This window comes from Thermobia domestica, chromosome 8 (genome assembly GCF_964235325.1).
Source record: "Thermobia domestica chromosome 8, izTheDome1.hap1.1, whole genome shotgun sequence".
NCBI lineage: Eukaryota > Metazoa > Arthropoda > Insecta > Zygentoma > Lepismatidae > Thermobia > Thermobia domestica.
The window spans coordinates 46725785-46741826 of NC_137461.1; the positions used below are offsets into that span (position 1 = coordinate 46725785).

General features: G+C 34.6%; 1 protein-coding gene across 3 annotated transcripts in view; it reads left to right on the top strand.

The window, feature by feature from the left end:
- pigs (GAS2-like protein pickled eggs) overlaps window positions 1-16042 on the top strand; it is a 374848-nt gene that overhangs the window by 111016 nt on the left and 247790 nt on the right. The gene's annotated exons all lie outside the window — the stretch shown is intronic.

Here is a 16042-nt window from a genome sequence, read left to right on the forward strand (position 1 = left end):
CGTTTATTTTTAGGTTAAAATTTAAGAAAAATAATGAATTCCACACATAAAGTGGTGATTGTTATAGACTTCAGTGGTGAAAGATATTTAAAGGTGCGATTGAAAAATAAAACAGTAAAAATATAATATTTAGGTGTTTCCATTGCTATATAAATACTATAGATGCTATAGCGTATTTCCATAATTGAAAGATTTGTATAATAAAAGAGAGAGAATTTATATTGTTGAATCCCTTTTCCATGAGACTCTTCTCATGATCACATCTTATCAGAGAGAGAGAGAGAGAGAGAGAGAGAGAGAGAAACGTAAAATAGACCAGTTCCTTTGGCAACAAAAATACACTATACATTTTGTTTTATAGCAATATGCAGAAAAGCAGTAATATAATATTAGAAAATCAAACGAATTATTAAATTTCTCGAGCGACCTAAAATATGGAAACACTTCTTTCAGTGTGAGCGCATTAGTCTTAGGCTATTTGAGAAAGCGTTACCCCCTGTAGCGAACGCAGCCAAAGTGGCTATTCAGTAATTTTACTTTCACCAGATGTGTAAATCATACTGTGAGCCAGTCAGGGTTTCCAGGTCTTTCTGCCAGGTCCAGGTGTGTAATAGCAGAGTTCCAATACTCTGCACAAACCATCTTCCAAGCAGCTGTTTCTTGCTACAATCCCTTTGCCTGGCAACACGTCTTTCGTTTTTGTCCTTCCTTTTGAAATCTTTTAAACAGCAGGCGGTCTATTGTTCCGAAATGCACCAAATACGCTAGAGCTGACGTTTTCTCAGCGATTTTATTGTTTTCGCGTTTACGATTAGCCATCTACATTTAAATACACGGTCAGCGTATTCCAAGAGTACGCATGAGCAATAAATACGCTTTTCGATCGCCTCAAATAGCCGGGTACTTATTCTTTAGTTCTAGGATTTAGTACGGTATTTAGGAACTAGATTTCTCGTCTTTCGGCATCTATTCCCATGGTAGCCCGTCATGTATGATGGATGACGTCCCTCGGTAATCACACTATGTGAGGAAAGGGAAGGAACAACGGATTGGAGAAGGAAGGAAGCGGCTTGGAGCCTATATGTTAGGTACCATTTGCCTGGTGTGAATGAGAAAAACCCAGGAAAACCTCACTCAGGATGGCTGGCATGAAAAAAGCTTTTACACCTTTTCGACTGAGTGCTCCTATCCTTTAGTTCCGTTAGTCTTTAAATTTTACAATGATTTTCCTCTTAGTATTAGCACTTTCGTGTTTTCATCGTAAGTATGTACTTTACTGATCAATGGGAAAATGAAGTCTTTTAGTTTAAAAAGTCTCACGATTATAGATACTCTTTACGCTAAGGGAGACGGGTGATTAAGGGAAGTGAATGGTGATGGAAAAATTGGTGGAATGAGAATGAAGGAGGAAATGAGAAAACCCACGTACACGATGTGCTCCACGATAAACTTATTTGGCTGGAGATCGAAGCAGGGACACCACGCACCAGAAGTAAGCATTCTACCACTGAGCCACTGTGGCTTCCTTTGATAATTGTGAAGTCTAATTGAAAAGATAAGCAATTAATCTTACGGAGAGAACAAACTGTCAAAAGAATTAGGGTAATTGTAAATATTTAACCTTCAAAGAGGTTATATTGTTTGCAGACAACCTCTGCGAATCATCATTGAGAAATAAGATATTCACAATACCCCAATGAAAGCAATAGTGATGGCTTATGAATAAAGGCGATAACACATTTCACGTCCTTTGTCAGGTATTACAGTTAATACTAGATATATAAAATCATTCTCGGCATACTTTTTTTAATTATATATTGTCTATCCCTTTGTGCCATTTTAATCCACGTTGATCATTTCCATAATCGATGTGAAATATTTTCAATGTTTGTCTATGTACTTGCTAATCCTCTAATATTTGTTTCGTCAAAGAAATGAGATCATTTTAGCAAGTAGTTCTTTTATTCATTAATCACAGTAAAACAGATACCAAGAATTTATTGATAAGATCACGATAGCAGAAGAACAAATTATGACGTGTAAGAGAATATTTAATTCGCTTCAATTCTCCTTTACAAATACTCTAAATTGATTATTGGAAGAGATGGTGCCATTTCAGGGTCGTAGATTACGTATTGAAATTTCTTTAACCTAAAGTTTAAAGGTGAAAGAGTTTAGTGAATAATCCAATTCTTGCGATCAATATTTATAATTCCAACCCTCCTTGATACTCTATAATGCACAACATTTATGCTGTCAACCCTGAGCGTGTTACCAATGCTGTCGTGTGAGATTAATTCATTCCGGATATATATATATATATATATATATATATATATATATATATATATATATATATATATATATATATATATATATATATATATATATATATACCGCACACAGTGTTGCCAATTGATTTTTTCACCAAATTGCTGTTTTTTGTGTATGTCCAATTACATAAAAAAATACATATAATGATTAGTGAACGATGTTATTTCTGGAATGGAACTAGGAACTCTTCACACCAGAGATGGGCAATATACCACTGATCCACGGTGTCACTTTTAAATTTAGTACAATTAATTACGGTTAATTATTAAAAAAACTGATTAATTCATTTGTTTGTTGTTTTTATTTTAAAAACAGTTTGAAAAGTGGAAGATCGCAAAAATTTTATTGTAACGTAGAATTACTCTGCAAAATAAAATAAGTAAAAGAACAAGAAACATCTTAAAAATCAACATTGTTGCATCCAAATTGTTGTTAAAAGTGATTAGGCTTGTCCGTCATTATAATGTTATAATGAGAAAACTCAGCTTTGCATGAGGTCCGTAAAAGCAAATTTTAATCATATTTTTATGGTCAGTAAATGCCAAGATATTCGAGGTTTTAGTTTTTCTGCTTCAGAATTGAGATTTATTTTATTTCCTTATTTTTATTGATCTATTTCGGAAATAATTAGGCCTAATACTTTTTGACCAGTGTGTGTACTTATTTATTAAAATGAAAATAATTCGTAACAGTTTCAATACCTTAACGTTATCTTCATCAGACGTTAACTAGCAGAAATATAGAATGTTATGAAGATATTTCTGCTAGTTAATGTCTCGTGAACTTAACGTTAAGCTATTGAAACTGTTACGACTTATTTTCATTTCAAAAAATAATTATATACTCTGGTCAGAAAAGTATTAATTAGTTTCAGAGTCAGAATGAATGACGTTACACTATTTATTTCATATTAAATTCCTGCATGAAAGTGTTTATTAATCAGATTTAAAAAAACTATATCTAAATTATTTCGACAAAAAATTTTGAAGTGCCATAATAATAGTAGAATCGGAAAATACGTGAATTTCCGTTTGCATATTTCCTTTCTTTTAGCAAACTTGGATTGATAGATTCAAGACTAGCGTTCCTTTTCAGTACCGATACTGTGTAAGACAAGATCTGCTGCTTACAATGGAGTTCGATGGCTACTCGAGCTTTTATCTCATCAGGAATCGAACATAGGACCATGCGAACATGCGCTGTTCTAATGATATTCTTCTGAAGCACACACAACACTACTCACTTGAAACGACCTGTGTATGCATGACAACTTCCCATCAAACGATAGTGCATTAATTTGATTGCCTGTTTATAAACTGATATCACACCTACACGACAGTAGCAGTCAAAAATCTATTGAATGAGCGTTTATACTTTTGTTTCGGCAGAAATTATGTAGTACCTGTAGGTCAACCAGCTACTTTAGTCGGAGAGTTGGGTAGGAAACAAGATATAGGAAAGTTTCTAATAAATCTTCTTGTGGTATGACGGAGTTTGTATCGAATTTCATGCAGTATGAATACATATGATAACATTGCTTCTTATATATATATATATATATATATATATATATATATATATATATATATATATATATATATATAGAATCTAAGTATCCAATTCATCGCGAAAATAGAAACTATCTTTACAAATAAGTTTAGATATCCTAACTTATCTGCAGGATTTTTTTTATCGCGTTGCAAGAATCACAAAAATGTTTAGTAAAATATATTAAAACATAGTGCAACATAGGTCAGAATAATAAATATGTTATCTTAACAGGCTAGGCATACTACGATTTTGCATTGATCAGTATTGTTCATACTGGACAAGGAAAATACTTGACTTTTGCTCATTAGGAGTGGTTAGTTTTGCGTCGTCCTTGACTATCGTTCAAGTACAGCATCTGCAAACACAAGATATTTCTAACCATTTGTAGTTAGTTTTCTGCAGTCAGAGCAGACTTAAAATATAAACAGATTTGCAATAGATAATCACCATTGTAATGTAATGTTACATATGCACGTTTAATGAGGATGCGTGAAATTGACTTTGCTTTTCAAAGAAAAATTGGCAACGTAGGAATGGAGCTTTCGAAACAACTTGCCGAAATCGAACTCGGCATTAAACTCCAACCAACCAAAACGTTTTAACGCATTGCTGCTAATTAAGAGCTCCTTTCGTATTACATGAAAATTCATGAAGGAAAGTGTGTTTTTATTATATATTATGTTCTTGTAAAGCGTCCTGTTTAGATTAAAATTCATAACCCAGAATCGCTTTAAAATACTTGAATAATTAGTTAATAGTATCAGTATTAGTGAAATAGCATTTTCCAACATTAGACACGCTAAGTAAGATATGATGTTACAGTACATAGGTTACCACTAACAACCCATTGCACGAGTAATAATTCATGGGTAAAACTGAAGAAAATTACACAATTCACAACAAAGATTAGTTGCTTGACATCTAAACCCATTAACAGAAATTTCATTGCATTTGGGGTATCAAGAACTGATAGTGTTCGTATTTTAATAGCACTACATATATCAAAAACTCGAAATCTGCAACTGATAGTATTGTTGGAGGGAAGAACATTTCCGTAAATTTTGGCAACTGTTTACTGATTATTAGAAATATATTTTTTTCATAAACTGTTTTACCCTTTAAACAAGAATTTTAGGAATGATCCAAACAAATGCATCAAAAGATTGCGATCTGAGCCAATAATTAGTTTTTGAATCAGGGGCCACAAAATTTTTGAGCGACCCCTAAATCGAGTTTTTGTATTTTTACGGAATAAGCACATCATACTAAGTTCAGTGTTGATTTGGGTTTGGCTACATTGTATGTAATTCTCCAGATATAAGGTGTACAAGAAAATTTTTGATTGAAATATATTGGATCTTTTGATTATTTTTTTTATTATTTTTAATTTTTTTTTTGATCAGGAGCCACAAAATTTTTGGACGGTCTCTAAATTGATTTTTTAAAAATGGAATAAGCACATGATACTGAGTTAGGTGATAGTTTTGATTTGGCTACACTATATATAATTTCCCAGATATAAGATCTACAAGAATATTTTTGATATATATTAGATCTTTTGATCACGAAAGAAAACTCTACTAGTACGTATAGATGAAACATACACTCAGTGTAGCCTTGATAGAAGCTTTTTATTGCTGACAAACTTCTTTGAAATGAAAACAGTATACAAGTGAATATAACAAACACCATCAGTTGCATGCCCTTGAGATTTCATCAACAAAGGAAATCAGTTAATGGCGCGTAGGTGCTTGTTTTACGAGATTTGGAAATTGCACATCCGATGACAAAGAAACGTATAATGTTAACAGCTGAAAAGAGTTGTCTTGTGAGGTTGATGGATGCGAAGAAGAGAAGAAAGAAAAAAGAAAATATTGCAATTATGTAACTGGAGATTCACGGTATTGTTTCTCTCTGAGATGAGTGGTTTTGATTTCACTTCTTGCGAATAATAATGGCGCTTCTTCCGAAATGTCTTCAGCCCATTAATTGTTTACTGTTTCTCTGCCTTGTGTGCTTACTTTTCATTGTGTACTCAATCGACCTTGGTGGAAGTACTGTTATTGTACACCACACCTTCCATTAAGAAGATGACTGACACTTCGTTATTTGTTGGTCAGCACTATAATAGATAGTGCTTAGATGACTTCTACATTTTACTTCACAGTGACTAAGATCTTTCTTTAAAACAAAGTTACGAAGCTATTTAAATATAGCTTACAAAGTAAGTTTGTTGGTTTGTTAGTAATGCCTACAGAGTAAATACACGAGACGTGATTTTTTAGTTACTTGAAATAGGTACCTAGGTAATATTGGGTGAAGCCGTTGATTGATTCGGCCAGAGTAGTCACAACAAAAGTCCTAAATTGTATTCAAGCAAACATGCACAAGTCCTGAAATGCAGAAATTCTAAAAATGATCATCATTTAGTAGTCATGAAAATAAACTAACACGTGAGAAAATTACATCAAACTTCCTTAATATCAACTAGATGCACAAGTCCCAAAAGTGTAGATGTCCTAACAGTAACTTAGATGGACAAATCCTATAAAGTGTAGACATCCTAATAATCATCTACAGTAGATGCATAAATCCTAAAGTATAGACGTCCTAATGATCACCTAGATGCATAAATCCTAAAGTGTAGACGTCCTAATAATCATTTAGATGCATAAAACCTAAAGTGCAGACGTCCTAATAATAATCTAAATGCATAAGTCCTAACGTGTAGATATCCTAACAATCATCTAGATGCAGAAATCCTAAAATGTAGACGTCCTAACAATTAACTAGATGCACATTTTGTAAAAATGATCTAGATGAACAAGTCCTGAAATGTACAAATTCTTTAAAAATTGTGTAGGTGCAGAATCCCCAAAGTTCAGAAGTAGTCCTAAAATAATCGAAATTCGTAAGTCCTAAGATGCACAAATCCTAAATTGCAGAAGATCTATACTTGAAAACTTGTGCTTCAGTGACGTTCGCAGGACTTTTTCCAAAGGGGGAGGGGCAAAAGACCGGTTGCAGAGGGGTTAAAGACCGACACAAGCACAGTCGCGAGTGCGCGCGCGCACACACACACACACACACACACACACACACACTAGAGACCTGCACGGGCCGGGCCTGGCCCGAGGCCCGACTCTATTATTTCTTTGGGCCGGGCCGGGCTTGGGCGGGCCGACACTGATTTCTCTTCACGTCCGGCCGGGCTGGAGCCGATTAATTGCAATTCTTTAATAATTATTGACATTCGTTAAACGACAATTAGAATAAAGGCAAACGTTGAAGAAGTGTGTCCGTGAAAAATATTACAAAATGAAACTTCTAAAATTTATCGGGCCCGGGCCGGGCTTGGGCCAAGAATTTTAAAAAACTTATGGGGCCGGGCCGGAAATCTCCGAAACTTTTCAGGCCCGGGCTGGGCCGGGCCTACGTCCATTCGGGCTGGATTGGGCTCGAGCCGAAAAATTCGGCCCGTGCAGGTCTCTAACACACACACACACACACTTTGATACACGTGTGCACATGATGCATCATACAAAAAGTTATTTAGGCATATATCATTATTAACTACAATAAATAAATTATTGTACTTTAATGTTAATATAAATATATTAAGTACGCTAAGCGAGTAAGCAAATTAGCATGTCTTGACATTAGTGGCGGAACTAGAAGGTAAAAACGGCCTGGAGGGCAGCCACAACCCAGATATATCATGAGTTTACTATAAACTTTGAAAAACATATAAATAATAATTTAAAATTATTTTTGTCACTCAAAAAACTGGGGGTTGAGGCCCACCCAGCCCCAGGTTAGATCCGCCACTGTTTGACATGCACTTCCAAGAACCTTAAGAGAATCCAGAGAAAGCTACTGTCCACTCCCTTTGCTCACGCTAGATTTTTAGAATTTCACTTCCGTACCAGATCCTAAAGGCGTCTCGAAATGAAAATATGATAGCGAATTGTGTGCGCTCTCACTTGACACCAATCATTCCCAACTGACCAGTGTAAGACGTACTAGGCCTATAGGAGCACTTTTTACAATCAGGTAAATGGCAAAGAGAAACACTAGAGCAAAAGGAGGAGGGGGAGTGTGTAAGAAAATGAAATGAATAAGTGTTCATGATATACGAATTAGGAATGGCCAATTCCGGAATCCGGAAATTAAAATCGGAAAAATCCGGAATTAGGAAAAATTCCAAATAAAAAAAACTGGAATTCAGAAAAAAATCCGAAATGCGGAATTTTTCCTAATTCCGGAGTTTTCCGAAACCCGGAAAGTGAAATTTCCGATTCCGGAGAATTTTTGGCATCCCTAGCACGAATTGTCGGGATCCACGAAAAGTACTCGTACGCCTGCAAAAGCATCGAGTGCGTTATCGATGTTTCTGTTTGCTGTTACTACTGTTTTTCCTCAATGCCCCTTTCTGCTCCTTCTCCTCTCCGTGTGGTTTACTGAGAATGAAAGCTGCAACTTGTGCCCGTGACAGAGCATTCAGTTGAAGATGACTGTTTGTGTACAGATATGCAACTAGCGAAGAAAGATTAATGTTAAAATAGTGTAGTATCAGTCTCAGCTGACAAGATATGAGAACAAAAGGATTCTGCTTTGGGATGCACCTGATCATGTGTGAATTTTCTTCTTCTTTTTTCCATTATCGCCTACACAGTAATAAACAAGTTGAAAAACATTTTATCCCCCTTATTTTTCCTTTATGTTGAATGCTGTGAAGGGAAATCTGAATGGTCGTTTTGCATGCTATTTGTTCCTTAAACAATTCCATGACCAATGGAGAGTTGCATGCAAAAATATTCGTTTCCATTGTTTTCATTGCACGGAGTTTTTCTTTTAATCTTAATACAGAGAAGGGAAAAAAATTCGTTGTTGTATTCGGTTGAATGTCCTTCTGTTTTCCCTTTCTGTACTCATTATCAGTGAAAATAAACAGCGTGTGAAGAGTCTGGTATTATGCTGACGATGCTATTTTAGAAGTACCTCTTCGTGCGTATTATGCAGTGTGATTCATGATCGTGTGTGTTGTTGTACTGCAGGAGATATAATACAGTGGAGTCATTTCTTTTATTCCTTAACTATGATATAAAATTCCGTAACAATTTGATTAATCGTATACTGTATTTTATTACTCATAATATTATTAGAAATTGTCGTTTTCGACAGCCGTATATTACAGGTAAAAACGCTGAATGAGCTGGATTTTGTTATCCGACACGGCCGATTAAAATTTAAAAAAAAAAACTTATCTGAGCTCGATTATTCCAAACGAACTCGAATAATAACCAATCTAGAGGCACGATGGGTGAATGGTAGAGCGCTTACCTCTGGTCTGCGGGGTTCTTGATTCGATCTCCGGTCAAGTAAGTTTGTGGTTTACAACATCGTGTTTTTTTCAGGATACTTCCGTTTCCTTTCATTTTCTCGTTCCACAAAATTCTTCCATCATCCACTTGCTTTGTTGATCGTCCCCTTTAGCCTAAAGAGTATAAATGTTGGACGTTAAACTAAATGATTTCATTTCATTTCATTTTCGAATATTAACCAATTATAATTAGCCATAGAGACTTCATAATACTGACATAGAACGTGAGTTCATTGTAGTATTTGTTTAATTTACAGAAAGGATAAAAGTTGCTCGTCTCGTCTCGAAGATTTTTTCTCGTCTCGTTTCGTAAATGTATGTACGAATGATGTTTTGATTTTTCTTAATTTCGTCTAGAAATGATCAAAATTCTTTAGTGTCATGAGATGTCCGCGAAGGGTGTGACATAACAACATTAAACTATACAAAAACTGGAGCATTTTGTGTAACGATTTGCGTGTCTTTAAATGTTGATAATGCTATTTATTGTGTTTATGTTATGTTTATGTTTATGTTGTGTGTTTATGATCATGTTTATCAATTTATACTTTTTAATACTATGAATCAACAGTGTTGAGATATCTAAGACTTACGTGATTTAGTGTTGCCCATGAAACTCTTGAAATTTCTTGTCTCGTCTCGAAAACAACTGTCATATTTCTCGTCTCGATCGAATTTTAAAATATAGTTCTCTTCTCGTACGGTATTTACACGCAACAGTAGTTTCCCCGTTTTCAAATTGAAATTTAGTAAATTTTACAAAGTTTTATTTCAAATTTGGTCAATTTTATGAATTTTTATTTCAAATTTGGTCAATTTTAGGAATTTTTATTTGAAATTTGGTTAATTTTAGGAATTTTTATTTTAAATTTGGTCAGTTTTAGGAATTTTTATTTCAAATTTGGTTAATTTTGGGAATTTTTATTTCAAATTTGGTCAATTTTAGAAATGTTTAGAATGTGTTGTCCTTCATTTGATTTTTCTAAAAAAAATCAATCCATGTGATGTACAGTACTTATCCGATCTTGATCAAACTTCGCATAGAGGTAGACCTTGATTTGTTAAGTGTGCAGACCTTTCTTTTCCGAACTACTAAAATTGGGATTTCATTTTAGTAAAATTCTCGCTTAAATAGGCAAATAAATAAATTACTTTTTAGGACTAGAATAAGGGAAAATATATATAAAACGAACTTGTTAAACGTTAACGGTGAACCCCAATACTTACTATATATTTTTATGACTAAATTTAATAGCAATGTGTTTGGATCAAAAGATCCAGTATATTTGAATCCAAAAACTTTCTTATATGCCTTATATCTGAAAAACTACGTATAGTGTAGCCAAACCCAAACCATCACTTAACTCAGTATGATGTGTTTATTCCGTAGAAAACACGAAAAATCGATTTAGGGACTGTCCAAAAATTTTGTGGCCCCTGATACAAAAACTATGACCAAGATCGCAATCTTTTAATCTATTTTTTGATCATTCCTAAAATTCTTGTTAGTTTCTTCTTTCAATCCTAACATGTAATCTATCCAAACCAGAGAAGTTTCTACTGAAAATCGAACCGGGTCTACCGCACTAAAAGATAAACATTTAATTATATAATTATGAGGAACCTCCTGTGGAGGACCATTTTCAACTTTCTCAAAATGATAGTGGACATAGGTAAAAAAGGATTATGAATAACAAATTATAATTATTATATCTCATTATTATTATTTAATAGTAACCTAAAATTATTTGTTTTCAAATTTTCAATGTACAGTTACGTATAGGGAACCATAAATATGAAAGTGTACTGCTCGGTTGCATATACGTGGAAGTTTACTTACATGTTACCCTTAGAATGTGTGTTCTTTGAAAAAGAAAAAAAAAATACTTGAAGTTTACCTAATCATCCGTAGTTCCTTGTGTAATTGCACGAGGAGAACGGCCTCTCGAACGCCAGTGCCTGTTTATCGGTATCACATACATATTGGGAGGAACAAGGGAAAAGACACTGAAATTTTTGTATTGGAATTACAAAAAATCACAGAAAGTTCATATTTCCATTTTTAAAAAATCTGATGGTCAAGGGGGCGCACTGAATTTCAAAAAATTCCTGCTTAATGTAGAACATTAATCAAAGTTTCAACTCAATATAGTCTTCGTTTCCAGAGGTAAAACATTTTAGTGTATGGAATTATGGTAATATCTATTAGGTTTTTCAATCAGTGAGTGTATGAAGTGCTTCCAATTACTGCACGTCACAAGTAACACAAATCGTAACTCATTTTACTCATAACAAGACACTTTCAAATGATAGGTATTGGTTAACAAATGGGTACAGGGAAATACATATAAATGTATTTTCAGAGATATCCCGTTTTATTACCTTCCGAAGCATGTCATAGCCCCTTTTTATACGGCAAACGTAAGTTTATATTTTCCCACGGTCTTGTTTTAATTATAAACAACAAACAAAAGCATCATTAGTCGTTCTCTGGAGCTCTGACATGCAAAAACCATACTTATGTTGTGATATCAAGCCAAGACTCTGAAACAGTTACATGTGCATTTAGGTGTGGTATATAAATGATGTCATAGCCCCTTCAATCGCTGTATGTGCATATTTTTATATATTTTGCCTATAGTTAAAATTTAATAACTTTTATTAACTATAAAACACTACGTACAAACAAATGGTAGCAAAAGTTTTTCATGCATGAGATAAACTGCGCAGTGCACGTATATAGGCAACCACAAATACATGAGTGTACTGTTGGCATGCATGTTTAGGAGTTTACACATCGTTAAATGTTCGATAATACAATTCTTGTTTTTGAATGGTTTAAAAGTGCAACCACTAGAGACTAACGGGGACATCGGAATTCAACTTCGCGCTCTTCCTCTGCCCGAATGTTTGTGTTATTCCATAGTCGTTTTGTACCTCTGGGTCCTGCATTCGAAAAATATATGAAAATAACATATACAAAAGTAAGAAGGTCGTATATGTTGAGAGCCTATCTATTTCAAGTGTGCCCTCGGAAAATACGTAAATATTTCGGCCCAACTCCGCCAGCCTCTTACAAAGGAAAAACTTTCTTTGCTTTGGGGAAAGAAGTGAATGACGCCAGCTGTGTTGCCGATTTGTCATTCAGTCGCTTTGTCTTGACGAGTGAAGATCGGAGACTACATAGAATGGCTAACAAGACAGTGCACAGCGAAGTCTGTGAAATAATTAACTTTGGCAATGCTTCCATATCCAACTATTGAAAGATCTCGGCCATAGCAACTCGTCCCTTCTCTTTCGAGAGAAGTACGGGAAAACACACATCGACAGCAGCACCAGAAGGAGCAAGCACACTTGAAATACAAAGGGCTGTAGTATTCTGAATGGAATTTTTGCAGTGTTTGGGCATTAGCGCATAAACATGGACATCATGCAAGAGCGAATAAGAAAAATACTAGACTTTCCAAATGTGGGTGTAAGGGAGAATGGAGAAAATTACCTGAGACGAACGGAAAACGCATATGGAAGTGCTAGGAATAGTAAGAGAGAAAAGAGCAGTTTAGATATAATTTAAGAAAAAAGAGAGAGAAGAAAATGATTGGAACTTTGGCTGAGAAACTGTCATGACTCATGAACGTGGTACAAAGCGTGGTGGGAACAGAAAAAGGGAAGGAGTGAACGATGCTTCCGTTAATGGGCGATATTAAAATAGAAAAATGGTATGTGAAGATGAAGTTACCTGAAGACCGTGGTGTATGGGAGCTTCTCCGTTTCCGGCAAGTGACATGCTAATACCTATTATGCAGATGAGACAGAATACCGATGAGTACGATGATTCTTGAATCTGTACAAAGTAGGATATACTTTCTCATGTAATGATCCTACGCTGACTGGAGAGAATTGTAACTTACTCAAACTTGACTATTTTTTTTTATATATATATATATACAAGGAGGAGTCATAACTCTTGCAATATTCTGGTACACAACATACCTATGTGTATTACAGTACAATGAAACCAGGTTAACATTCAAAATATGTACCCTGCAACCACGCCTCGCCAGTTTCCTCCATACCACGTCTTGTCCGTAGAAATGAAGAAGTCAGTCACTGTTGTTTCCTCCTGCTACTGATTGGTGATGATCGTAATTTCAGGTTAAGAGCCTGCCTTACTAAAAATAATGCAAAACTTACCATTTTATTTTTGCTTGTTTATTCATAAATTAAAGTAGATAATGAAATGAAACTTACCACAATCATAGGTAATGTTATTCTACAACAGAAAATATGAACCTGAAGAATGTTCAGTGGTGCCACCTGCAGAAATTACAGTGTTGCCAGAATAACAATTTCCCTAAAATCTAAGTTAAGGTAGCGACTAGAGGAACGATCTCAACTGCACTTGGTTACATATTGTGATGTTTTGGTTTGCTGTGAACTACTTTTTAAATAGCATTATTATTTAGTTTTAATAACTGTATGTTAAAACTATTTTGTTTATTACAAACAAAATACAACTATTATTTAAAAAAGTAGTTCACAGGAAACCAAAACACCATGATACATAATCAAATGCAGTTGAGTTTGTTCCTCTAGTCGCTGCCTTAACTTAGATTTTAGGGAAATTGTTATTCTGGCAACACTGTAATTTCTATGGATAGCAACACTGAAAATTCTTTAGGTTCATATTTTCTGTTGTAGTACAACATTATCTATGATTGTGCTAAGTTGCATTTTATTATGCCCTTTCACTTACGAAAAACAAGCAAAAGAAAAATTTAAATTTTGTGTTATTTTTAGTAAGGCAGGCTCTTAAGCATCAGGATCATCTTGGGCCAGTTTCATCTTGTAGTTGCGGTCGATAACAGCGTCTATATGCGCCTGTTGTTTGGGTTGTGGAAATATTGTAAGATTTATGACTCATTTTTGCATGTAGTTTTTTTCATTTACTTATTTTTGAATGAAAACCTTTTAAAAAAGGCGTGCGGATAAAAGTTAAAAAGTTGTCCAGACAAAACTTTCTGTGAAATGAAGATTACAGATATTCGAATGGTTTAGAGCAGGATTTTTTTATCCCATCGGGTAGTGCTTGGGGGCCACTATTATACTACAGTATTTGTGATTGTCAAGAAGACGAGACACGACAGATCTTTTCCAGTAGAAACAGATACACTTTCCCGAAAGGAGACATCAATTTTCGTGACGTGATGTGAGATGAGACAGTTCTTCCAACAGAACAAGCACACTCTTCTACAGGCTAGTTTTCGTGACGAATTGCGAGACACTTTTTCGAGACGGGGCAGCTTTATCGCTTGTTTCGTAGGCAACTCTAAAGATATTTGGAACTGTATAATGTCATCTCTTTTGATATAATCAGGTTTTCATGTTGAGAGTCTTCATCCCGGCGAAATTAAAATACCGCTAATTTTACAGTAATTACGTGATATCTTTAAATAGATAAAAGATAATTGAAATATGGAACAAGAGCACCCTAGGGAATATTATTTTGCGTGAGGTACCGTTATCACAAGTCACCTAGCGGCTTTCCGTTTTCAGCTGTTTAGAAACGCGAAAATAAATGCCGATTTTCAAAATGGCTCGAAATCGAAAGCAGATAAGTGAGTCGTGATAACGGTTTCTCATGTAAAATAATATTGTCTAGGGCGCTTTTGTTCCACATTTCGATTATCTTTTATCTATTTGAAGATATCACATAATTACTGTAAAATTAGCGGTATTTTAATTTCGCCGGGATGAAGACTCTTAAGGGCGCGGGCTGCAGCAAAGAGCTCTGCGGGCCATGCATTGAAGACTCCTGGTTTAGAGAGAAAGGTGACGTAACAAAATTGTACTCTTCAGTGGTAACAAAAACATTCTTTTATTAAGAGGACTGTAAATGATGACTAAGATGTAAGATATTAGGAAAAAGAGCCTTCTGAATGTAGAAAGCATTGCTAATATTGACACAGATGTGAACCAAGGATTTATGATGTGTTTGCTGGCAGATGGAAGAGTACAGAATCATGGTTCTTAGTTACTCTTGTGATTTTTGGGCGTCCTTTTTGTCTCTGATTCTAAGATCAATATGTACATCGCCTTTTTCTTCTTGAAGTAGAAACAAAAAGCTCTATAGACTATATTTCACCATTTTTACACCTGTTTTATGGACATCACGTGCAATTTTTGTCTGATTGTTCAAGGTCGTAAAAGTGAAGAAAGTTCAAAGACAAAAGTAAATGCGATTAACAAAGGAATACGCTCTCATTATTTCCTTCATTTTTATGAATGTATTTCGGATTTTACGAGCTCTGTCTTTTAAATGCCTATAGAAGATATTCCGTATGGTACAGTGTTATAAGAAGCATTTCGCTTGTATGTGCGTTGAAACTTTTATATAGTCTAAGAATCTTTTTATCAATATTTTATTAGAATTTCCAACATTACGCATTATTTTTACTAAGTATTGTATTTTCGTAGTGTATTAAATTTCTGCGACGATATTGCTTTGAAATGACTAGCTAAGTAGACGGAATGTCTTACCTAGGACATGTAAGAAAAGAAATAGATTATGTGAAGAGAAATGCCTCTGACATCTTGGACTGTGTCGTAAATTAAGTTTACTATTATTGACTTCTCCTATTGCGGGAAAAGTTTATTCATGTTTGATGTTAGTAGATATGTAGACAAAGGGTGATTATAATCTGAACAGCTAAAAGTGGGACAGTTTTTAAGAAAAAGGAAATTGTAATGCAAAGTACAGAGTGTCCATACAAA